The sequence below is a fragment of the Nyctibius grandis genome, chromosome 2, assembly GCF_013368605.1.
Source record: "Nyctibius grandis isolate bNycGra1 chromosome 2, bNycGra1.pri, whole genome shotgun sequence".
Classification (NCBI taxonomy): Eukaryota; Metazoa; Chordata; class Aves; order Nyctibiiformes; family Nyctibiidae; genus Nyctibius; species Nyctibius grandis.
Window position 1 is genome coordinate 105,724 of NC_090659.1, and position 25,500 is coordinate 131,223.

The 25,500-nt window shown below is 42.1% G+C and overlaps 1 protein-coding gene across 6 annotated transcripts in view; it reads left to right on the forward strand.

Annotated features, from left to right (window-relative positions):
* Positions 1–25,500, forward strand: part of BBX (BBX high mobility group box domain containing) — a 134,519-nt gene that overhangs the window by 32,917 nt on the left and 76,102 nt on the right. For 2 of the 6 annotated variants that reach the window (XM_068424765.1, XM_068424769.1), the window contains one exon: positions 956–1,039. The exons of the other annotated variants lie outside the window; for them this stretch is intronic. The gene's annotated coding sequence lies outside the window, so the exon portion shown is untranslated. The remainder of the gene's footprint in view (positions 1–955; positions 1,040–25,500) is intronic. 6 annotated transcript variants of the gene reach the window in all.

Here is a 25,500-nt window from a genome sequence, read left to right on the forward strand (position 1 = left end):
GAAACAGGAGCTGATGGCTCCCTTAGCAGTCAGTCGCCTTGCCTTGTATTTTTTTGGCTTTACCCCGACACTTGGTTTCCCAAGCTCACGTTTATTTAGGATGTTAGGTACCGCTCAGTTTTATGTGGGTTTTGTAACGCCATCAACACACCTCACTCCTGGGGGACGTGGGCCCAGCACAGCCAGCGGCAGAGGCCGGGAGGGCGAGCAGGGGGGTCCCTGGGGGCAGGACCGGCCCTCCTGCGGGGAGCCAGCTCCTGCAGCCCCCCGTCCCCAGGAGGAGCCCTTGGTGTGGGGCTGGCGTGTACCTGTGGGAGAGAAGGTTCGTACCGGGTGGGACGGGCTGATACCAAGGTAAAGCCCGGCTTGGTTTGAGTTTTGGCCTGCAAAGCCTCGCAGTTCTTGGAGCAGTCTTCCTGAGGAATCCCTCCCGTCTTTTTTCTTTTTAATAACTTCATGAGAAGTTAGTTACGCACAAAGCGTGGCAGTGGGATCCTTCTTTTAGAAGATAACCCCCATCTGCTGTGAACGCGCGCTCAGTTCCCTCCGGTTGCGGGAGCAGGAGCGCTGGACCCCAGCCGCCCTGGGGGGCCGGGGGGGCTGGCGGGGGGCGGGCGGCCGCTTGCGCACGGGCGGCTACCTGACGTGGGCCCGCGGTGTGCGTGTGTGTGTGCGGGGAGGGGGGTGTCGCTGCCGCCTGCGTGGGCCGCAGCGCTGGCGTTCCCGCACCGCAGCGGCGCTGGGCCCCGCGGCCCCGAGTCCCGGCCCCGCGCCCCCGCGGCCGGGATCAGCTTCCTGCTCCTCATTTTCCTCAGAGCGCTGTTACCCCTCCCTGAAAGAGTTATTTCCATCGGTCTGGAGTTAATTTTTGTGGGTGGCTGCAGGCTTTTTTTTTTTTTCTTTCTGACACGCCGAGCTGGGCAAGCAGCATCATGGTGATTCTGTTCTGTTGCAGTGAGCCAGAGCTGTAGGCAGGATGGTAGACTGCTGCTCCGACAGCGTTTCTGTGCCAGCTCTGTGACGGCGGAAGGCGACGGAGGTGAGTGCCGGTTTGACGTCGCGTAGGGCCAGGGAGTTGTTGGAGGTGGAACCAAGAGTCACAACCCACCCTGAGTCACTAACGAGAAATGAGCAATTATGTTGTTACGCGCTCTGATTAGATGTTCTTGCTCCTACTAACACTGTAATGGAGTATGCTCAGGGAATGATGGGTTTTGCTGTAGCAAACGACTGTAGTCAATGAAAGTTTATAGCGTGTAAATTTGTCTTTCATTCATTGAAAAGTGTAGGTAGATCAGGCACAAATATAGCCATAAAGGACAGATGATAAAGGTAAGGTTCACTCCAAACAACTTACAGTAGAAAAAACACTCAGGTAGGTCATCTCAGAACTTTTAGATGGATTGAATAACGCTAGAGACTTTACAGTGGATCTAGATAACTGTGGATCTGGAATAACGTGATGTATACTAAGGAATGACATGATTTTATAATGTGTGGAAATAAAATTACATACAGAAAAAAAACCAAAAAGGAAAAAAGAATTCTTTTTACAGTTGCCAGGCATCCCTCAGGATGGAAGCCAGGTTGGTTGAGAGAAAGCAGGTTGTTTGGAAGAATGTCTCAGTTGCAACAAATGGGCAGCTTGTATAGAAACGTATCTTCTTACATTCTTGTGATTTTTTTAAAAAATTTTTTTATGGAGTGAAGAATGTAAGTACCACAGGTTCATTAACCAATGCTTTTTAAACAGGTGAGCGTTGTTCTCTGTCTACCTTCTAATGGAGCTCTAAAATAATTAAGCTGTAACTGGTGGCAGGTTGCTACTTACTGTGTGTTGTGGTATCCTTTTGCTGCCTGCTCATCACTGCCTGTTAGCACTCGGATTAATGGGACAACTTTGTTCATTCTCACTGTGGTGCCCTGAGTGATTTTGCAGAGGGCTCTTCATGAGAAGACTTAAAAAGCGTAGCTGTGCCGGGCCAACCAGGCATTGGATGCTGCTGTCGGCACTGCCGCAGGTCTGGGCTGCTCCCCAGGTGACAAGGGACAATAGGAAGAAATCAAGGATCTTATTCAGGATCATGGGAGACGTGATGTGTCCCAAGCTCTGAGGCCTGACCAGAATTGCTTGTGCTCTTGATCCAGACCAGAGTGCACGCTTTGAGTAGCTGTTTTCTGTGATGCCAAGTTGAATTTATTGGTTCTGCTATAAAATGAAACAAATTTAGTCTTTCATTAGTTGTGGGAATGGGGATACTTCTCTTACAGTGAAGCTTTTCAGTAGCTGTGCTGAAAGCAGTTCCATGGAAACTTCAATTTCAAAGTTTGATGCATTTTGATGGAAAATGACAGAGGTATCACAGAATCACAGATACGGTAAATTAGAAACTGGGGTTTGATTTTTGGTAATATTTTTGGGCATGACCGACTTTCCTTTTTTCCTTGTTGGAAATTAGCACCGTTTCTTTCAGTTGCAGGGCAAGTAGGAGTGTATATTCTTAAGAGGGTGTTGTATTAATGGGTCACACTTACCACTTGTAATTGAACAGCTTTGTAGATTAACTTGTAAGGTTGAAAGAAAAACAACAAACAACTTTTACTCCCAGTGTGTGGTTTGTCTGTGGTAGTGATGGAAGAGCATTGTATAGGTAGTAATAATAAAAATTCCAGTCATGTGTGGCCCTGCATCTTTTGTATTTGGTTTCAGGCACTGGATATACTACACTGTGTGGTTTACCTCCATGCAATCGGTAAATGTGTTGCTGCTGAATCTACTTCTTGCTATAGACTTGTGCTCAAGAAATTAACCCTGTGTTGTGTCGTTACCCTGAGGGTTAAAGATATCTTATGTGCTGTTTATACCAGTATGTTAGAAAGATGATGCATGCCCATTTACCTCAGTGTGTTGATTCTAAAGGTAATTCTAAATGGTAATGTTTCCACGAGAGATGTGTGGGAAATGTGCTTGTCCTATAAATGCAAATGTATTTCCCTTGTGGACCCAAGTACCCAACTCTTACTTGACAAAGTTATTACCTTTTTACTTGCATTCTGTCGGTAGAGAAACTCTGCAGCCCAGTGTAATGCTGACCCCATCTTCAACATAGATAGAAGACAGCATACATTATTTGAACTACAGCTACCTGACAAAGAAGTGAATAAGACTTAATTGACAGAGGTAATAGTAAAGCACTATGTTAAATGGCAGCACTGTCACTGAAAGAAACAGTCCCAGCCTCAGACACTTGCGTCCTGCCCCATGGGGCTGCTCTAGTGTTTTTGCAGTCATGTAATGTACTGGACTGGAGGACTGATAACAGCTAAAATTAATGGGTTTTATTAGCTTAACTTTTATGTCCACTGAAGACAGAACTGACCACCGTTGGGTGGATCATATATTGTGTCATGAATCAGATTGGAGAACTGAACAGCTCTGTTGCCCCAAAAAAGGGGTCCAGGAGTGTGAGGAATAGAAGCAGGACAGGGAACAGGACTGCTTTTGGCTTCAGAGCTGGCATATGCTGTCTTACTGCTTGTCAAGCTAGAGCCTTAAGGGCAGGCTAAGTAAAATGCAAGAGAAGGAGGATGTAGCTCCAGAAATAGACCACTATTGTCAATATTTGTTCTACTGGGGACATATATGCATCTTTTAAATGTGATTTTTGCAGTCTGGATAGTTTCCAGTCCAGATAGCATCATTTAGTTACTGATGCTGAAGATAACATGTCTTAATTGTGATGTTGCTTTTATCTTTCTCCTGTGATCCTTTCTGAAGTAGGTGCTGCATTGCATAGCTCTCCTTCATGTGACCCAGCATAGCATGCTACATGTCAGGCTGTTCTTAAAAGTTGCATGGGACTTTCAGTGAGTGTGTTTGATAAGTGATTTTAGCAAGGTGGCTCCATCTGGAGCAGAATACCAGTTTGGTACAGATTCAAGGTGCTGGTTAAGTTTAAGTTCGGAGTTGGTGCTGTAAATTGTTCACAGGATCAGTTACTCTGAGATTTTGACCAGTGGTGGAATGTCTCTAAAAGAGAAGGTAGCTTCTCCTCCAGTGACTTGTGAGAAGAATACATATATGTGGCCAGTACTATAATATTTTTTGTTTGTTTTCTAAATAGCAGAGTGATGTTGCTTGTGTGTGATTTGTGGAGTTCAGGAAGTTTTTATTAGTGGTTTTCAAGTTTCTGTTATGTGTGTTAGGTGCTGGCAAAAAGCAGGAATAAATATTTCTGCATGAATTCCCTGGGGCTCTGTTTTGGCTAGGGTCGTCAAATGTTACATCCCAAGATAAAGATCCGATTTTGAAATCTATTCCTCGTGCATTTGTTCAGGGCCTTGTTACCCTCCGCGAGACTCCGTACAAATACAGAAATCTGTGCTAGTGGATTTTGACAAGGGATTAAAGGATCGATGTTTGCTTTGCTTGGAAGTTGTTCAGATAGTAGAGTTAAGAGTTGAAAATATCATCTCTACTCCTTCCCTTGCCCTACCAAACTAAACTGAAAACCTATAGCAAGATGTTGCACATTGACTCTTCAGGTTTTTAAGTAATACTTTAGAGTACCTTAAGCTACAAAAAGATGCTGTCCAATTCAAACCTTATACAAAACAAAAATTGTATTTGTGGGAGGGGAAAAAAATGATGGTTTCAGGATGAGAAAGAAAGCTTATTTAAGTGTTCCTATCAATCTTGCACAGCATGAAATTCAGTTGGCTTTTATAAACCCAGGAGGATTGAAAGAACTACCTAGAATCCCAAGCATTAAAAAAAAATGGCAGTTTGGTTTGATTATATCTTTCTTTTGGAGGGAAAAATGAGTCTCTCTTCTCTTCCTGTAAGTGGAGAAGCTGGTTAATGAGAGTAAATGACAAGAATAATGCTTTCTTTGTTAGGCAAATCACAGCAAAGTACAAGGGACCTAGCACCTCCAGAGCTGGTGCAGCTGAGCCATGGCCATGGTTCTGTAAGTACACAGCTTCTGCTGGTGAGGATGTGGAGTTCTCCTGTTGCAGCACCTTCTAACAGCGTTGTGTCCACCCTCCGCATGGGCATGGCACAACGGGTGGACTTCTGTCTGGGATGGCACAGGGAGAGCCTCGCTGGAAAGCGCTGTCACAGCTGTGGAGGGATGGAGCAGGGAGCTGGTGTGGTGTGCTGCCTTGGGACGTAGTCTTCCCCGATGGCCAGCTAACCTGAGTTGAAACCCTGAGATTTTTCAGATGTGAAACTTGAGTATGGCAGGGCATGTTTTTTGTAATGAGAGCTAATGCTTCACAGGGGACATTTTTTTTTCAAAAGCAGTCCCAAAAGATGCTACTGGAAAAACTTGTGCATTTGAACTAAAGACGAGCAGGATCCACTGCGGAGTAAAGCTACTCAAAATCCCTCCTCTTGGATCCCTCCCCTTTCATCTGTTAGATCACTACTGTAAGGTGAAGTGTTTTTTATGATATCGGGACGTTAAAATATTTTTAAACTGACGGTGTATCTTTATGCAGATGTTCAAGCAAAATATTTATTTCTCAAACTAATTCAAAAGTGAAACCGTCTGTAAGAGAAGTGAAAATAATTTGAGTTTTCCTGTTTGCAGCTGGCTACAAGAATGTGTGTTTTTTGAGTTTAAAGTGATAGTAATGTAGCTATAAGTATTCCATACTTGGCTAAATTACTTTCTTTTTGTGACTGATGGTGCCCCTCGAAGCTTGTTAGTGTATGGAGTAACTCAGAAGTAGCAGTCGGGTGTGTAAACACCTGGAAGTTTCTTGGGTAAAACGGCAAGCAAATTCCGTGTGGGCCTATGTGCATTGACAAAATCTCAGCCAGCAGTAATACCTCTGTGTTGGTGGAACTTGCTCAAGGAGCAGGTTCTTGTTAGTCAGGGCCAATAAAGAGTTACTAGATTTAAGCTATTTCTTCCCCCTTCAAGGCTGCAAGAAGGCAGACAGCTAGCCAGGCCCCATGTGAAAAAGACTATGACATATTCTAACAACACAACTGAGGCCTTCCCATCGATGATGGTGTTCATGGTTTATTCAAAATGATCACAGGAATAAGGCTGTGGTAGAGGCTGAATCAGATGCTGGGCGTTCACTGAATGTCTGACTTTGAGTCTCTGGCAGGTTCCACTAAGCTCTGTGAATTCTGAATCTCCAGGAGGAAATGTTAGCTGCAGGTATGGACATCTGCTGTCTGGTGGACCTCCAGTGAGACAAGGAATCCAGATTGCTGCGTTGGTGAAGTGGTGGTTAGGCAGAGGAAAACGAGGTGCTTCCCGGCTGAGCTTTCAGAATAAGTGAATATGTTTTAACTGTCATCAGCAATTTACAGTGTTGCTTCTGATTAAATTCCCTGCAGTATGGGTAGACAAATGTACATGAAAGCAGATAAATCCTTTGCTCCTGGCAGTTCTGAGGCAGGTATTTCGGCTTGCCCTGCAGGTCAGCCAGCTGAGGAACGACAGGAGGGCAGGGCCCTTAAAGAAGAGCATCTTCAGTTGACTGATACGGTTTAGCTGATTTCTGCTGAGTAATTAAGGTGCAAAGAGAGGCTATCTGGAGATGCTTCGGTTTCAGACAGTAACGTGTTTGGTTTAAGATGGTCAGCCTCCTTGAATTATACCCTGAAACAATTCTGTAAAATTGTGCCATCTCTGGAAGATGAATATAATATACTTCATTTGTGAAACATCTCTGGGTGAAGGGGCAGCTACCCAGCTAACCAAAGTTCCCAGCTAGTCTGTGGTAAGACCTTTAGGAAAGATGAATTATGGCTGTCTTCTGGGGTCGTAAAAGCCTGATCAATATAATAAAGAAGTAGTAGAAGCTCCAGAAGGAACTTCACAACTTCAATGCACAAAAGTAGGTAGATATTTTAAGAGTGGCTGTGGTATTTTGCAATTTCTTGTCTCTTTATTCCACTCTGCCACTCTTTTTCTCCTGCATGGCTGCTTTACAGACCAGCCTGCTGTGTGGTGTTTGTTTTTTATCTTGCATGTATCTGCAAAAAAGTGTGTATAGATACTTGCACACAGAAACGCATATGTCTGTGTACGTATATGTGTGTAATATAAAAAGTGTGTGCATCTTCCTTGTAATAGTGGGACAAAGTGGGCTTGAGTGACTGTTACTGCTCCTCATTCACTCTTTGTAGTTCCCTGAAAGCATGGTGTGAGGCAGGGCAATGTGACTTGGCCTGGCACAGTATAAATCAGTAGATTTCTACTACTCTCTGCTACTCATTTCATCAGTGAAATTTTTTGGCATGCTGTTTCAGAGCAGCAGTGAACCTGCTCTTTCATTGCTCTTCCCAAAGAGGATCTTACATGTAAAATACGTAAATAAAATTAAGAAATAAAATTAGAATGGGTTGAATTTGTGTGAAAGCCTCGAGAAGAGTGGCCTTACCCTTCATACGATGTTGGCCAGTTAAGACTGCAGAATACCAATATTATTTTTATTGATAATACAGATTTGGCCTGTTTAAAAATTAGAAAAATAGGTCTATGGTGTGCTTGTGTGAACATCGGAGTGCTGCAGAACTGTTGTCTAACTTCCATGACTGGGCCCCTGAGCAGTGAGTGGCAAGAAACAGCTCTTGATTTACTGGCCCAAAAGGGTAAGGTGTCCCCCACCTTACAGAAATAAACGTGCTTTAGAGCCAGTCTTTCTCCAGGTCCTCCATGTAAGGAAGATCTGACCAACACTTGATTTGCTGGACCTGTGAGCAAGCAAGGTGGAGGTGTTGCCTGCTGAGATCAGAGGGCGGCTAAGCTAAATACTAGCTTTAAACATCACTTAGCTGCTGCTCCTCCACACCGTTCTGAAGGAACCTTCTCTATTTAACTCTGACATTAAGACTTGCAAGGCTCATTTTTCTTTCTTTCACCTGTTGGTATAGTTGTGGTACCACCGTTTTCCACCTGAAACTGCAGCTTAAAATAAGTCAGAGCTCCTTAACAATACTATAACAATCATTTGTACCTTTATAGCGCTTTTTGCTTGAATTACCCAAGTGATTTGTAGGATTGATGAGGAAACCTAGGTGACACCTTCCTGGATGAGGTGATTGAGGCAGATGGAGGCAGGCTCTGAGTCACAGGGAGGGTGAGTATGAATTTAAGGAAGTCTTTTGGCTCATCCATGAGAGGTCTGAAGAATCTATAGTTCTTGATTTTGGGGTGGGGGGCGGGGGGCTACTGCTGCCAAGATTAAGTTATAAGATGTTAAACTGCACAGGTTGTGTGTGTGTGTGTGTTAGAAGATTGAGGGGGGTATTTAACACCTGATGCTCACTGCATTAGATTCACCTCTGAGCAACAGTGCAAGCATTTAAAAAGAAAAGATGCAAATAACAATCTCTACTCTGTGCAGGAGGAGTAGCAACACTTTCTTCCAGAGCCTGGCATTAGTGTTTGCAGCAAAGTGATTTCCAGAAACTAAAAGAGACTTAAGATAATCTTGCTCTTTGGTCAGGTGCCTGCAGGTCAGTCACTCAACAGGTGACACAAATTAACACAGAGTAACAAAAACTGGTCAGAACCTGAGTTTGTTTCAAACTAAGGTGTTTATGTGAAAAATCAGTACTGATTTTTCGCTTTTTTATTTCTAATACAGTTGAAATGACCGTTCGTCTGAGGGATGAATATTTGAGGTTTTCAAATAAAATTACACTGCCTTAAATTTCTGGAGCTTACCTGACTGGAGGTGTTGAACAGAGAAATGATAAAGCATTACAAATTTTTATGAAGCTTAATGAGATTTTTATAGTTATTAATACTGTTTATCAAAGTGTTATTTTAAATCATGCTTTGAATACCTCTTTAAAATATTACAGTTCTTGCTGGGTTTTGCATGTTGTTAGGCAGATGGTTCTTCCACGACTGAGATACCTTGCCTAAATACTTGGGTGCTTTGTCCAAACCTACGCAGCAAGTTTGTGGTGGAGGAGGGATGGGAACTGCGTAAGGTTGGTTAGCTTGCTGGCTCTTCAATCTGTGGGCAAGGCTGTCGCTTGAACTGGTGCTTTGTATGTGTAGTGACGTTATGCAGAAAATCTCTTCTGCCCCCCCCACCCCGACGAGGAACAGTGAGCCACAAAACAGTTAGAAACAACACAGCTGTGTCTACTCTCAAGCACGTTTCAGAAGGACGGGACTTGAATTTGGCCTTGATGTGGGCCAGAGGTGGGAACCTAATGCTTGGAGCATGATGGGGAACGTGAACACGGAACATCATGAACACGGCTACGAGGACTATATCACGGTTCAGTTACTGGACCTCCAGCTGAAGCCCTGCCGGCAGGCTCTTGTCAGTGCTGCGTGTGCTTGAAGGGTTCAAAAATCTTGTGTCTTGCCCTGATGGCTGGACTGCAGAAGCTGGTGAGGCTGCAGGAATTGTCTGTGGCCACTAGATGACTCCTTCAGCCTGCTGGTGGGTAAACTCGGAGCTGGAAAAAGCTGTGGAGGTGAAGAGCTGGTATGGGAAGGAGCAGGCTGTTCTTGGTCTGTAGTGAATGAGGTGCACCAAAATAAACGAGTTGTGTATCTTGCAGCTGAAGGAAGTGTTAACTTGGTTTTTAGTTTGAGTTGAAGTGGTTACAGGATAATATACCTCTACAAATCACTAATTTGTGAGGTTTGTTGACAGGTACTTTGAAAGCACTTGCAAAACGAAGGTCCAGACCTCCTTGCGGTCAGGGTGGATATATTGAGGCAACTTTACTTGCTTGAGGCAATTTATTGAAGCTAATTTTTCAAGTTTTACTACTTGTTGACTAGACTACAAGTAATACCTGGTTTTATGTCGAACTCTGCTGTTACAACTCTTTTTTTGCTAGCTTTCAAAAAAAGAAAACTCACAAAACCCCATCCAAACCAGTAGCAACATAACGCTATCTTTGCCTCTTCTTTGCATCTTGTAGATGGATGGGTGAATCCTGTTAGGCTGGAAAAATTCAAATAGACTATATTGAAATGAAGGCTGAGGCAGAATTTCCACAAACTCCCTCCAGATTTCACTGCGTGCTCAGAGGGTCCGCTCACCCTACGATGCGCCAGATTAAATACTCTTTCTGTCATTTAGAGACAACACAAACGATGCTTCAGTTTCATAAACCTGTATTTGCCCATGTCTGTACTAAGTATATAGTCACTTTATCAAGGTAATTCGATGATGAGGTGATACTTTTGTTGCCCCATGTGTTCCTGTGACATCCACTTTTAATTTTGAGATGTAATAATGAATCATTAGCTGCTATTAAGTATGACCGGTTCCTGGTGCAAAGCAGGTGCTGGATAAAACAATAGTGCACATGGCTGATGATATTTATTTTTTCAAAATTGTTTCTGTCAGCGAAGAATCCCATGGAGATGAGACTTGGCCATGAACTATGGCTTGATCTGTGAAGGTTTTATATTATTCTTTGAAGTTGTAATGTTTGAGTGCTTCAGCGTTCATGGTAAGCCTACTGCCAGTCCTGTTTTTAGACTTCATACACGCTAAGAGTGTATATCTACTTTTAAGTACGGGTCAGGTGTACCAGCCTTTCCGCTTCTATCATGTTTGGAAATTTTCTTGAGCTCAAGTTTTCCCTTTTTTCTCTTAAATACATAAGACCTGTTGATAAGTCCAAAAACCCTTGTGAATCAGCTTCCAAAAATGCAATTCTGGATTAAGTTGAGTCTTTGCAAACCAGGACTAGAATTTTCTTGACCCAACTGTATGTCCCTTTTGAGTGTTATGTTTACCCAGCGGCACGTTGGGGTTTAGTTCTTTGGATGTGTCACAAAGACCTGTGTGTAATAGCTGTAGTTCCTCACATATATGCAAACATCCCCTATCTCTCACTCACGCTCTCACTTTCCAAATGTGCAAACCTTGAGGTACATGCATGGGCATCCTTCCCCTCCTCCCTACCTTTGTTTCTGCCCCGAGACCCCATACTTTGGGATTTCTAAGTTCAGAAGCCGTGCTATAGCAGTTTCATGCTGGTCTAAAGGGAAACTGCATGATCCATGATTTAAAACTACACTAATGATTTGTAAGTGAAGTATGATAAAACCAATGAGAAATATTGAAATAAGGAAACTGGTTTTTGGCATTCGCTTAAATCATTTCCATCCTTCTTGCTGCTGCCTCATAATTGTGTTTGTTACACTGCATGTTCTGTTTAACTTGCTTTCTGAGATTTCCATGTTTTTATCTACTTACTTAAAAGCCGTAGTTCTAAGGAGATCCCTTGCCTTGCTTAATTGGAAGGTCAAGGAGTAAGGTTCAGGGAAGAAGCTGATCACCATCTATTTAAACTTACTTGGTTTGGGTGTATTCCGTACTTTAATCTCTTACGTGCAGCAAGAGAAATGAAATTATTCGTAGTAATTATGCTGCAGCATGTTAATATCAGGCTAGTAAAATTTAAAAAAATTAAAGGAAAGAAAAAACCCAACTAATCCTGTAGTTCCCGTTAGCTTCTCACTCCTAAAAGTGTTTCATTGTTGTATTTATGCTGCTTCTCCTGCTGCTGTCAGCGATGGTTGTAGGTATGAATAGAAGGCAGCACGTAGTGTGGATCAAAGTGAGGTGAAGGAGCTGAATTGGAGATTCACCGTGCTTGAGCTGATCTGGCAGTGGGAATGACATGAGCGGCTTAATGTTATTTAGAACTAGGCAAAGGGAGAGGCATTCATGGAGTGTGCATGTGTGCCGGTCCTGTCTCCCCTGACCTCTGCCAGGTCCTCTTCCCATCCTCCTGGGCCCCCAGAGATGTGCTGGGGTGCGTACAGGTTATCAGCTGTGAGAGCATCTGGCGTTTCAGGAATCAGTTGGGCTGCTGCAGCAGTCGGGAGCACAAGTGATGATGATACATTTTGTGTTCAACTTCCCCTCTCAAGTGGCTGGATCGAACCAAACGTCGGTACTGGAAGCAGCAGGGAGAAGGCTGAGCGAGGTGCTGTCGTTCCTCTGCAGACCTCCAGCTCGCAGGACTCTGTGCTTGCCTGCCTACCTTTCTGTTTCTTCCTTGTTTATCAACTATCACGCAGTGATAAATAGCCAGTCCCTTTGATGTTTCTTTGTTCCAACCCTTACTACAGTGAATTTTGGCATACTGCGTAATGTTATGTCTTGTGCAAAGACCCAGGGAAGGGAGTACTGAGAACGGTTGGGCTGAGACAGATAATGAGGGTTGCATTGTGTTTGTTTAGGAAAAAAACACACAAAACAAACTCCTTCAGAGCCTGAGAAACTTCTTTGAATGAAGGGGAGAATTTTGTTTGGGACAAGGTTGTACAGCAGTTTTTCTTACACAAGTAACTGGATTTAGGATTAAGAAGTAAACCTTCAGGTACCTCTTACTTCCAACAGTTTTCACCTCAAATACAAGCATTTTATTATGAAGTAAGAGTTAATTGTAAATTTGAGATACTGTTGAGGACTGTTTGCAGATGTCTTTGAAGAAGTTTTGCCTTTTTCATGTATATATTGGATTAGATAACTGTAAACTGAATGTGTCTTAAAACAAGAGCTCCTGAAACTTTTAAAGGGTCCTGCAAAAACCCAGGATATTTTAATGAGTTAACCTTGTGTTTTGCAAAGGTCTGTACCAGCATTGCTGTCAGCTGAAGCGCAGTAACATTGCACTGGTGCTTTCATGAAGTTTCTGACAACTGGAGTCTTTCCCAGTGTTCATTTTAAAAGTCATGTTTCGTTTCCTAGTGCCAATATTGACATAGTTCTGAGATGGGTGTATTGAGTGCTCGTGCTGAAGAGGGTATGCTCTTTGATGGGCATCCAGAAAATTGTTTGGGTGTGGGTGGGATTTCTATTGTACATGGGCATGGGGGTTCCCTCTAGGATTAGGTTTCCTCATCCTTGCAAAGCTGCTTTAAGATGAATGCTTTTTGTACTGCTGAGAATTGGATTTGGGGTAAAAGCCTGTTCCAGTGCGTTGTGTCGCAACTGCCTAGGCCACCTTATGGTGCACGAGAAGTCTTCCCCAACAAGGGTCACCAAACTCCTACCATCTTCTTTACCCTTCCTTGCCTTTGGAACAGTAAACCTACAGGAAAAGAGTGCTGAAATACTTAGATAGCAGTTGTTAGCACTAATACTTTGTTTTACGATGACATTGGTGCTAATTTTACTGATTTATTGAGAATCCTTTGAAGTCACTCATAATCCTCATTTGGCCCCTTTCCAGCATAGTATTTCCAGGTAATTTGCAATTAAACAATCTATTTACGGGTTGTGCCAATGCATCGTGCTGGACAAGACGGCACATTTGCTTTTTCCATGTAAAGTAAGAAGGATAAAAAAATCTGTGTTTATTTAATAAACCTTGGTTCCCTAACTGGGGTTGCAGCAGAAACTCCGTATAAGGTGGTGGTGGAGACCTCAGAGTAACACCTCACACTGGCCAAGCCAGCAGCCAACAGTCTTTCTCAAGCAGTTGAAGGTTGTAGATTGAGTTTCCAAAGAGATGAGCCATTCGTAGCAGGGCTTTTACAGCCTGAGATGGGCTGCAGCAGATCCTGCGTGGAAGTGGAATCCTAACGGTAACTAGCTGATACGTATTCTGAATTTCTAAATAATTTCTGTTGCTCCCTCTCAAACGTAAAGCAGCAGCAAAACAGACTTCAAATGCAGTAATTGATATTTATTTGAATATATTAGCCATTATGTCTATATGATTGACAGGTTATCTCAATTTATCTTGTGGTATATTTCTGCATCAAGCACTTTCTTTAAAGTTGGGAGAGGTCTGTGACATCTCAGTTTGGGGTAGAATACAGAGCAAGTTTCATAGATGTGATTCACAAACCTAGTTAAGTGTTACTTATATATTACAAAAAAAAAAAACCAAACCCAACCCTAGATTCAATATGCATAATTTTGTCTATACAACAGTTCTGCAGTCATCCTCGGTGTTCTGCTGTTGACTGTCTGTACTGCTAGAATGGTTAATAAATACTGAATACAGTGTTCTTTACACTATATTGTTGTATTATTTTTTCACAACAGATGAATTTTACTGCAAATCCTTCACAGATCTGTTAACAATACATTCATTATTATGGAAGAAACAACTAAATTACATTTATACTGTGCTGGAGACTCAAAGTGTGCTTTTTTTTTTGTCTAATAGACATGTGCATACACAGATGAGGAATAGTAAGGAAATCAAGCTGGAAGCTTGAAGAATTGTCTTGATGCCACCTTTTCTTATTCTGGTATATGCACAAGGACAGGAACTGGAGGTTTGAGGGTTGTGTCCAGAAAGCATAAAAATTAGCAGTCCCTGTGTTCCTTGGTTTTGTTTCCTGACAAAGTCTTATAGAAAATGGCATTTTTTATTAAAAAATGTTTAAATAATAACTAGATATCTATGGCCTTCCCTCCCACCCCCACAAAAAGTGTTTTAGCTGACCACTTTGATAAGGCCTGTAACTGCATGATTACATAGCTGTGGGGAGTGAAGGAACATACCGTGCTGCTCAGCAAATACAGTCCACAAATACAGGTTAATGGTTAAATACATTTAAGTCTGGAAAGGATTGTGTAGTAATTACAGTTAATTATGAGATGATACAAGTGCATTGCCATGCGATGTCCTCAGAACACAGTGTAACTTCAAAACATGCTATTAGGAAAAGGATTTGAGTATTATCGTGTCATTTGTCCTTCTTATACTACCAATAATAATTCCTGTTATTACTGGCTTGCACCTTCTGCTGGAAGTCAGATTCTGCAAAAAAATTTTAGCTTGCGTGACAGGGACTCCTGTGCGCAACCCATCTCACCAAAGTTTCACAAGGTCAAGAGGAGTGCTGCAACGAGTGAGGGCTCAAAGGCCGCAGCTCTTAAGTCTTGATCTTGACAATATTTACACTTAGGCATAACTTCGCCACCAAAGCTCCCTCCTGTTGACCTCAGGGATTACTTGTGTATTTTAAATGGAGCCCAAATGTAAGCGCTCACAAGTTGGTGACCACAGGAGGGGGAGGGAGGGTGTAAATGCATTGCTGCAAAAGGTGGAGTTTATTTTTCTGCCCCCCATGGTATCGATTAGCTGTCCAAGTGGTCTGCCTGGCCTCCAGCTACTGCTCCAGGAGGGAGGGTGTCCTCTGGGGGTCCGCTGGCATGTCTGCCAGCCCCTGGGAAAGTCTTGGGTGCTCCAGCACTTGTCATGTGGCACTGAAGGCCTGGTTTTAGGCAACAACAACCAATCCTGAGTCGCTTGACTCTATTTTGGAGTCATGAAATCTTTCCTGAACAGGCAAAATGGAGATAAAGGTACTGCCTCGTAGACTTTAAAAAGTAGCTTTTCTGAAACTCTTAATAAAAATGCAATAATTACTGGAAGTGTTGTCAGGGTCATGACCAGCTGCTGCATCAGTCTCCCAAGGCAGTTATGATTATCCTCGGTGGTTTTCTTTTGATACACTGGGGATGCTCACGGTGTTCGAAGACATGCTAAGGAAGAGGTGCAGGACTGATGGATGGCAGTGGTTGAGTTGGTCTGCGTGTGGTATTGATGGAGGGGGGGAAAAAAGCATCGTCCTTCAGGCCACTCGGGTTGCTTCAGTTTTGTCAGCCTTCCACTCGGTTAATAATGTTGTTTAAGAAACAGCTCTGTGGTATCTGTAAATGCCTTTTATGGGGAGGGGAGAAAGTACTTATATAGATGCTTTCTGTAATTTGTATCTCTGAGTGACTGCACAAAGCAATTAAGGACCTAAGACATCAGCATTTCTTCAAAAAAATTATGTGGATTTTTTTTTTCATCCTTTGTAAGTTTGAATTGAGTTTCCAAGTGATTTGTAACTCACCACTCTCTGTTATGGTGAAATTAATTTTTGAAGGTTTTCCTCGTACAGCTGGCTCCCCAAAGGGGTGGGTGCTGTCACTGACCAGCATCCGAACAGGTCCGTTTTCGTGTATTTAAATAGAAAAGTTTTTGAGAAAGCCGTGAGAGCCTATGTAGGCATATGGGGTACCTGGCTTCTTGCCAGATGATACTTCTATCCCAGCACACTTCCTTTTTTATTGCATCCAAATGTATGTGAGGGCTGCCTTGAATGTTGAGCTGTTACCTCTTCTGCATAATTTCCATGGACCTGAAGAGGAAGGAAAGGACCGAACACATACCTGAAGGCACACTTGGATGGAAATTATCAGATTGCAGAGCATTATAGCAAGCTTATGTAATCTGTGTGTAAAACTTGGTACCATGGTATAATTTTAATGTTGTATTCTTGAGATGAAACAGCAAAAGCATCTAGGATTATTTTTTACCCTTAAGAAAACAACTTTGTTCTAAAACTCTTAGAAGTCTGTTTTTAAATACATCTTTGTGGATGTGTAAGCATACTTAGAATATCCTTATTTCTTTAATTTAAATGCACCGCCTCCCATTTTGACACGCAATCGGACTGGAGAGGGGTTGTGAAGGCAGCAGCCCCACTGTGAGAGTCCCTACTTTCCTTCAGATTAGTTTGGATCAGAAATCTTACTTGGGTGTTCTTCTTTAATAAGACCATTGGCTCCGTCAGAGCTGATATACTGAAAATGTATGTGGATACAAACTCACCAGGTGTGTTTGGAAAAGGATCATTTTCTTTTCCTGCCATTTACCTTGATTGTAACCTTTTTGTTTGTGGGTTAATCCTGCTGCTCTCAGTGTGTACAGCTACTGGCTTTAATAGAAAGCCTGATACAGGGTACGCACAGTCTTCTAAATGTATACAGCAACATGGGTAAATGTAGAGCTTGTGAAAAACGAGTCTTGTATAACTAGGAAAAATATTTTTTTATGCAATTTATTTGGTACGTATGTCTGTGCTTTTCCACATTCTCAGAGTGCTTAGCGTCTAATTTTTTAACTTTTTTTTTTTTCCACTTTAGGGCTTCTGTGGGAAGCCCATCCAACAAAACTTGAAGAGAACTGTTAGGGCAACACTTCTGAGATTTTATTTTTTTTTTGTACAGAAGGAAATAAGGGACTGCAAAGCTGTTTGTTGGCTGATGCTGGAACAGTATGTTGGGGGCAATGTAATTTCTTAATGCTAAATTGCAGGCGTGTGTGTATATTTCTTTTAATATCTGGGCCCATTATTTAGACTGTCTTTTATAATCTGGTATATCACAAGGTGTGAAAATACAAGTAGCCACTCTATTTTTTGAAACTGAAAGCTGCAATATAGGAAAAGGTATTTTAGTGTCGAGGACTATTTTGCTGTACTATGGTTTTTTGGGGTGGGATTTTTTCGGTTTGCCTTTTTTTTTTTTTTTTTCCTTTCAAATTTTATTGAGTGGGAGAATTGAAGAAAATTTTTTGGATGCTTCCTTTTTTTTCCCCTCATGCATCAACATGCAGTATTTAATAGTGTTCTGTAGGATTAAGAGAATTAATAGTCATAATTTTTCTCTTCACTGTACTGTTTTCCAGTTTCTTGTAAAAGAGCTCTAATTTTTTAATACTAAAGTCTGTCAGATTATTTAAAAACAAAACAATGGAGAAGATTTTATCATTAATTCTATTTCTTTCTGTTATGAGGGCATATTCATGCTTTTCCAATTTTTTTTCAGTATTAAAAAAATTGAATAAGGATAAGGATCCTGTTGTGCTGAACATAGCACAAATGAGCCTCAAGATAAATTGTACTCCCAAGCACTAACCATCTAGAGCCGCAGTTACTTTAGCTTATTAAATGGCGTGGGTATAGTTCCAGACGTAGGAGTGCTGCAGCAGTTTTGCTCACCTGTCTGTCCATCCGTCCATCCCACTGAAACGCTTCTGCAGAACTAGAAATGTGGCTGGAGTGTGGACTAGCTCGGGAAGCACGCCAGTGGGAGATGGGAGCAGGCGCTCAGGAATTGCCAGTAAATTCAGAGTTATCATATGAAAAAGGCTTGTCAGGCTGCAGGCTGGTTGTAGGATTCCTGTGACAAATCTGCTGAATGCGAAAGCTGAAAGAATGATAGGAATGCACATTGTTTGTCCTGCTAAACACGGCTTGGGGTGGCGGAGTTAATTGGGTTCTTCCTGGGGTTTTGCTGTGCTTGATAAAAGTTAATTTTAGGGCTGATTCTGCCTTGTCTGGCAGCTCTGCTGTTGTTACTGGAAAATAGTAACCAAGAAAACTCCCTAAACCAAATGACAGTTTAGAAGGCCGACATTGGTTTATTGCAGCGCTGGGTGCATGGGGGATCTCTCCTCCTAGCATGCACACCTAGGAACAAAAGCTGGCTCCTTATATACATAATTCCAAGAAAAACCCACCCATTCCAAAAAAACCATGCATATGCTAATACGTTGTGTAATGCATTATGTAATGTCTTTATGCATGCGCACTAAATTGGGGAAGGGGTCTGGGGTGGTCTCCGGGGTCGCTGGTGGTCCCAATCCCCCTTTAATCGTGCTTGTGCGCAAGCGTGGTCGAGGCCTTCTTGTTTACAAGTACACGTGTTCTCAAGAAGAAGATATTGTTTTGAACTTATCTCTCCTCTGACACAAGAGTTTATGAATCAAGTTAATTTAGACATCACAAAGTTGTTCTCTACAGTTTTGTTTTGTCTTTTGGCCCTTTTATAATTAGCAGAGACCTTTGTTTTTCTAAGACTAAGCGTAAACAGCATGAATCATTGTCTACTAGAACCTTGTTATCAATCCCATAAACAAACTCTATCTACAAAACATGTAGTTTGCTTCAGAACCTATTGTTATTCTCTGTTATTCTAGCTAAAAGGAAAATTATTGACAGGAAAGTTTGCTCTGTGTAGAGGTAACACAGAGCAGGCCTTTTAGAGCCTACTCTGAGGCCTACTCTTGCTAAACCGTTGCTAAACCTGAGGCCTACTCTTGCTAAACCATTTCTGAACTGAACCGTCTGGTATCACTGTGCTGTTGGGCTGAGTGTGGGAGAAAGGGGAACAGGTCACACACAGAGAAACTGGTCTTGGAGACAGAATCTGGTGGGCTGGGTCGCTTTGGTGCTGCAGAGCTGAGGCTGCGATCTGATTATGCGCTTGTCATTCTGTTGGCTCAGCGGTGGCAATAGGACTGAGAACTAATAAAACCCCTTTTTTTGTCGTTAAAGTGAGCGTTGACAGGGAGATTGTCTGCTGAGTCAGCAAATGTCAGTTCTACATCACTACTTTTAGAAGTGTGTACTTAGGAAAAGGATATTTACTCCAATGCAATTTCGTGCATGTATGCTTTCTCCATTTTGTATAGGAAATAGCAGCTTGGCAGTGCAAAGTTTTTAATTTGAGATAATCCAGTTAAAATGTATGTAGTTAAAGAAATCCAGATGAGATTTTGCAATGAGTATTGTTCAGAATAATAAAGGGTAAATGCGCATCTGTGCTGGAGTTGAAATGTCCCTCGTTGTTACTGTTTGCAGAATTAATGAGACATTAGTTTATTGATTATTTATTTATTTATTTATTTTTAAAATAACATGTAGGTTGTTGCACAGAGGAGGGCTAGACAATTTAACAAAAAAAAGTGTCTTGTGGAGTATAAAGTAGCAGTATAACAAATTTCGCAGAAAGCTTAAATTTCCTTCTCTTGTTTGTTCGTATGTGTATATACATAAAATATAAATATGTATATAGCAAGTAACTTATATATATATATATTTTGTATATTGCATAGTAAATAGGAGGCTTGAAAATTTCCCCTCCAGGTGCTGAGGTTATAGAAGTGAACTCCGATCCCTTCCCAGTGTTTTTCTCTAAATATCTTCATGCTTCCCTCAAACTCTGCTTCGTGCCTGGCACTTTACTATAGCAGGAGGCCAGGATTTTCCATGTCATCCCTTGGTACGTGCTTGTCCTTCCTCAGCAGGTGAGGAGGGCAGTTTCAACTGCCTAGATAATTTTATTACCAATGGGTCAGGGTGCAATAATAACTGTGGCGTGTAAGCTTCATTCTAAACTCTGAATGTCACAGTGGGCAGCTGAACCTTCTCATTCTAGCACAGGGGCAATTCCAACCATTGGAAAAAAAAAAAACAACCAAAACACAACACCAAAAAAAAGGCGTCCAAGAACAATGGTTGCTTACCGATACGTCCTCCTTTTTCATGAACTCTGTGGTTTTTAATTCCTGTGAATGCAACTTACATTTTAAAACATTCCTCTGCAGATATTAGCTCTGTCATCGTTTTTTCTGAAGGAAAGCAGAAACCACTGGATTTCAAGTATTTGCGACATGCTAATGGGAGAATTGTGCCATCTAACTTTCCGTATCTGTGTGCCTGAGTTGAACATAGAATATGATTGGGAGGTATGAAAATCCAGTTCCCCAAATGCCAAACAATGAGCTATAAAGTTGTCTAATCTGACAACATGGGTGGAGGTGTTTATTTCCATTCCCAGGGTGGCTTTTCAGCCTTCCAAGTGTATTCCATCGCATGAGGAGGATCTTTAAGAGGATCAGGGTTCAGGAACCATTTCCTCAGTAATCTCCTGCAGGACACCTGAAGAAATGGCTCGTCCAATAGTACTTTAACTTTCTTGGCCTTAACCTGTAATTTAGGGGCACCAAATGTTTGCTTTTGCAATATGTAGCTGTAATTTATAAAGAGAGAGTTTCCTTTTCCTCAGTTGATTCAACCTCAAATCAAACATATGCTGCCTTTGAAAACACAGTTCCTCTGATCTCCTTTTTTGGTGTTTGAATTTGTGTGTTTCCTTTCAGATCCTAAAAAAGAGCACACCTCACTTGCAGGATGGTGGGCTTTATTTGTGGGGTTTGTGTGTGTATATGTTTGGGAGGGGGTTGTTTCATTAGGTTTTTTGGGTTGTTTTTATTGGTTTTGCCTCATTTACTGGCTCTGTCTTACCTAGAGCAGTTTGCATGTCTTTGGCATTCCACGCAGCCCAAGACCTTCCTGTAAGATTCAGGTTGGTTGTTTGTTGCCTTCCTCTAGCAAACCATGTGGCTTCCATGGTGCCAAAGAAAACCAAACTGGACTTACTTAATCTTGTTCTTGATGAGAACAAGTTTAATAAACTCCACTGGTCAACTTATCTTTATGGTGTGAATCCAGCCTTCTTACATGCTTTTTTGTCTGTCCTACCTTATCTTACAAGCAGCAAACATCAGGATTCAGATGTTTTAATGCTCAAAGGGGGGGTGCGGGGGGAAGATACTGCTTTGATGTCACTCAATTTGCATATTTTAGTCACTAGAGGGCAGACTTGTCCTTCTCTGAATAAATTAGTAACTACAAACTTATAATTAATTGGCTCCAAGGAAGCAGAAATAGTTGCCTAATGAAAATAAATATTTTTTTATGCGTCTCCCACTTTGTGCTTACGTTACCTCATAGAAACTGTGTATATGCATGTGTTCTGTGCTCAACGTCTACCGAGTCCACTAGATTTTCCTTTCAGTGAACTAACAAAAGAATATTGCGGATAGAAATGAGTCACCTGATATTTGGGGCCAAAATCACTGTTATTGCACTACATCTCTAATTCTTTTCCCAGTATGAAGTTTCAAGATGGTTCTACAATGCAGGTGGGAAGCATTTTGCCTTGGTGTAAGAGATGACATGCATCAACAGAGAATAAAGCCAAACTTTGCCTTTTTAAGGTACAACATAGGAAATACATTACAATTAATGGCTCTAGTGATTTTCTTTTAGATGACATTGAGATTAATAAAAAGCAGCTCTCTCCCAGTCTTGGAATTTCATGCCCACTTACTTGGCTGCGCTTTCCCTTTTTTATGCCCTGATAGCAGGTATGTTGATAAAACACAGTAATGGAATTGATTTGCTCAGCACTGTCTTGTGGATCGTAAACATAACTGTTCTATGGCTTGTTATCTCAGATTTCAAAAATAGCGAGAGAACATCTGGGCTGTGTCTATATTGTCGTAAAAGGTTCATTTAGTAATGGTGTTAGCAGTTTGATTAGTTGATAGAGACAGTAAGTGTGCTGATATCTGGCATAAGAATGCCAGTGAGGGGGAATTATCGGCTATTTGTGATAAAATTCCTTTTCATACACAAGAATTTATGAAATGTCTTCAAAGAGATGTTGCTATTAACAGCTCCTCCTTTCATGGGTTTTGTGGTATTAAAAAAGTCATTATGACTTTCAAAGGTTCAGCTCTTAAAATTATGTTCATTTAAATTCCTGAATTTAAAATTCCTTACTTTTAAAGTACCCCCCCCCCCCCCACTGATTCTATTTAAAAAAAATAATGCAAGTGCAAGTCCTTGAAGCTTTAGAGTTAGACACCCAGCTGTGGAGTTCATAATGACTTTTATTTTAAATCATTCAATTTTTGACTCAGTCCCATTTGCCTGGAATCTCCTCCAGTCTTAAGATGTTCTCTCTGTAGGATTATATCTGCTGCTTACCTTATTAATAAGTATCTTGATAGGTGAGAACAACAACATCAAAAGGGCCTTTTCTATCTTTCTTTCTCCCTCAGCTTGCTCTCTATCGGTGCGTTTTAATTGTCAGTTCTAGTGCGATGACTGGTTAAACACGCCCCTGCGCAGGCCCTGAGACAAGAGCAGTGACCTCAGTTATGCACAAACACACCTCTCAGTTTGGCAGAGGCCTGTCGTGAGTTGCAGTGTTCAACAGAGTCGAAGCGAAGGATGTGCACATTGTTCATGCATAAGATTTAAAATGCGGTAGGATTTCTTCCTTTTAGTGCAGAGAACTCTTTCAACATCCTCCGTTTTCTGCCTTTGTTCCTTAGCCGAATAATTCCAGCAGCTTGGGTGAACGGACACTAAACTTGTGTGGCTCATTGATAAGGGCTAAAACGTGAGATGAGTAACAGTTAAGAAGAATATATGGAGATGGGAGATACCTTCCCACCTCCTCTCACTTACAAGCATGTTGCCAGTTGCCTGAAATAATAGTAGGTACAGCGTACTCAGATCAAAATTATGATACTTGAAGGTGATACTAGACTGCAGCACTGTGCTTGGCTGATGAGAGCCCTGAAGGTGTTTGCTGAAGAGGTTGACTCTTGCAACCATGAAGATGCCTTCGTTTGAATAAAAACTTGAGAAGTCACAAAGGCTTTTGAAGACTAATTGACACTTGTATTTCAGCTTGTCTTTTCTGCATCTCCTTGTCTCCCTCTCTGCCTTTGCCCTGCCGCCTTCCTTTTTCGCTCTGCCTTGTGGTTCCCTGGACTGCTCAGCTCTTGCTTTCCAAATGTCATCTTCACTTGCCTTGCTCTGACTGCCCTCTCTGGGTGTGTGCTTCTCTCCTCCTTACCAAAGACTTGGCTTTAGTGTTTTGCCTAATTTCTTTTTCTAGTTTTCCTGAATATTTCTAAGGATTGATGAAACTTGGGTGAATCAGAGCCGAAAATAAAAGAACAGTTTCTTTTCTTACCCATTTAATGCACTTTTAAGAAGTGGCTCAGGGAAACAAGCAGTATCATTATTCAGGTATTCTGGTATCATCAAATGATTAACCTTTGTTTGCACTAAACCTTTTGTGCTCTAGGTAAACATTTTTTCAGTGGAAAATATATTGGACTACAGATTATGCTGATGATCTACAGCTGCTTGCGATGGATGCCTTTTTGGGAACACTTGGAGATTTAAGAGAATTGGTTAAATGGGATTAAAATTTGCCTTATTCTGGTTGACAGTTGTCTGTTCATAGTTCCCAGAAGCTTTTCATTGAACAGTAATATCTTGTATATGTGCTACTAAATAAATATCAGGTACTGCCTACTGTACCAAGGTTATAGAGATGTTTTAGAATGGGGAGGACAGTAAAATGCACAGGTTAGGTGTATTGGAATTAGACTGACAGACCTTCAGGACCTGTCTTCCCATGCTTCAAGTGTCCGTGCATAGGCATCTTCCTGGTCTCAATAACTTCATCGCCACTGCGCAGGTACTTGTTTCATGGTTAACGTGTTCCCACGTGGGTAACTGGGAGCTCTTGCTGTTCTCTCAGAAGTTGTTGCACAGTAGTAGCAGTACATATAGCAATTATGTGGCTCTGCTTTGCCCAGTTTACAGGCAGACATGTGCACTGTCAGCCACCTCTTTACTCCGCTCAACAGTCCTGCGTTTCTGGGAGTAGGTCCCATCTGCTGGCTTGGAAAAGATTAGCAAGGCAAAGGGATTGGTCCCCAGTAGTGCAGGGTGGTCTGAAAGAGCCCAGGAGCACAACACAGAAGGAAATAGCACTGTTTTTTCAACTATCTTTTCACAGCCATGTTTGCAAACTTGTCCAAGCCATAAAAGCATTCAGGTGAAAGTAACTTCTGCTCATATGGATAATGTTAGGAATCATTATGCCTTATGCCAAGCTTTGTCTTAATTAGAAATTCTGTTGCAAGACTTTATTTGGGGGGGTAAGCTGAGTTAACATATGAAAGTTAAGTTTTTCTCTTTGAAACTGGTTATCAATTGGATATCATCAGATCAGCCCTTTCATTGCTCACCCTGTTCCCTCCAAAAGGAAAGCTGTGGAGAAAGAAGGAGGAAAATTTGTTGTGAAACTTAGGGTAAGCCCATTCTCTTCCCAGTCCTACCTCCCCCTCTCCATCTAGCATAAAGCAGGTAGCAGCAACCTTTCCTAATTCTGATGGACGCCTGGGCACGTCAGTTAGGTGTTCAGATGAGGTGCCTCTATGTTATTTTCTTTTTTTTCTCCTCCCCACCCTTCCATCCAGCATTTTAGAATTAAAGTCTCTTAGGGGTTACCAGGCAAGACTTGGGATCCATTGGGAGGTGATGGTGAAGAGCGCTTTCCATGCTTGTATCACCCTCTGTTTGATTTTTGGACAAAGTCCACGTGGATAAGCCCCTGACAATTTGGGAGGGATTGTGTTTTCTGGTTTGTGTAATTCTGAACTATACCCAGGATCATAACGTATACTGTGATTAGCCAGGATAGTTCTTGGATCTCTAGTTCTTTGTGAGCCTTTGCCAATTCGCGTGTTGGTGACTGTTTTGTATGGCTTTCTACATGGGACACACAAGCATCAGACACTAAGCTGTGAGGTCCTTAGGCCAAGGGTTATGTTGCTCGAGTGTTTGGAGAAGACCATGTGTGAAACAAAGTTCTGGTATTGTACAACTCACTCCTGAAAAAGCTTTGTAGGAGGGGATGATGTCTGCTGCATCAGTGGCTCTTAGTGAGCTGGTAAATGAGACTGAGCCCCTGCTGTGAAGCTGGCTGTCACAGGCTGTAGGGATGCACCTGCAGGTTTGCTTGCTTACAGTTCCCGACTGCTTGATGGCATTTCTTAAACTTGATCCCTTCAAAAGGAGAGAGTGTTTGAAGCATTCGCAGGTGCGTTTATCACATCCATGCTAAGCAGACAGGTAAGCGGCATCCTGAAGAACATTGGGAGCGGCTGTTTGGTTTTCAGTTACTTCTGTCTCCATGGTGTTTCTGGCTCCCATGGTGATGGTGGCCGCATGGGTGCTGGGGGGCTCCTGAGCCCACGTCCCCAGGCTTGGGTGGACCCCTCCAGCCTGTAGCACT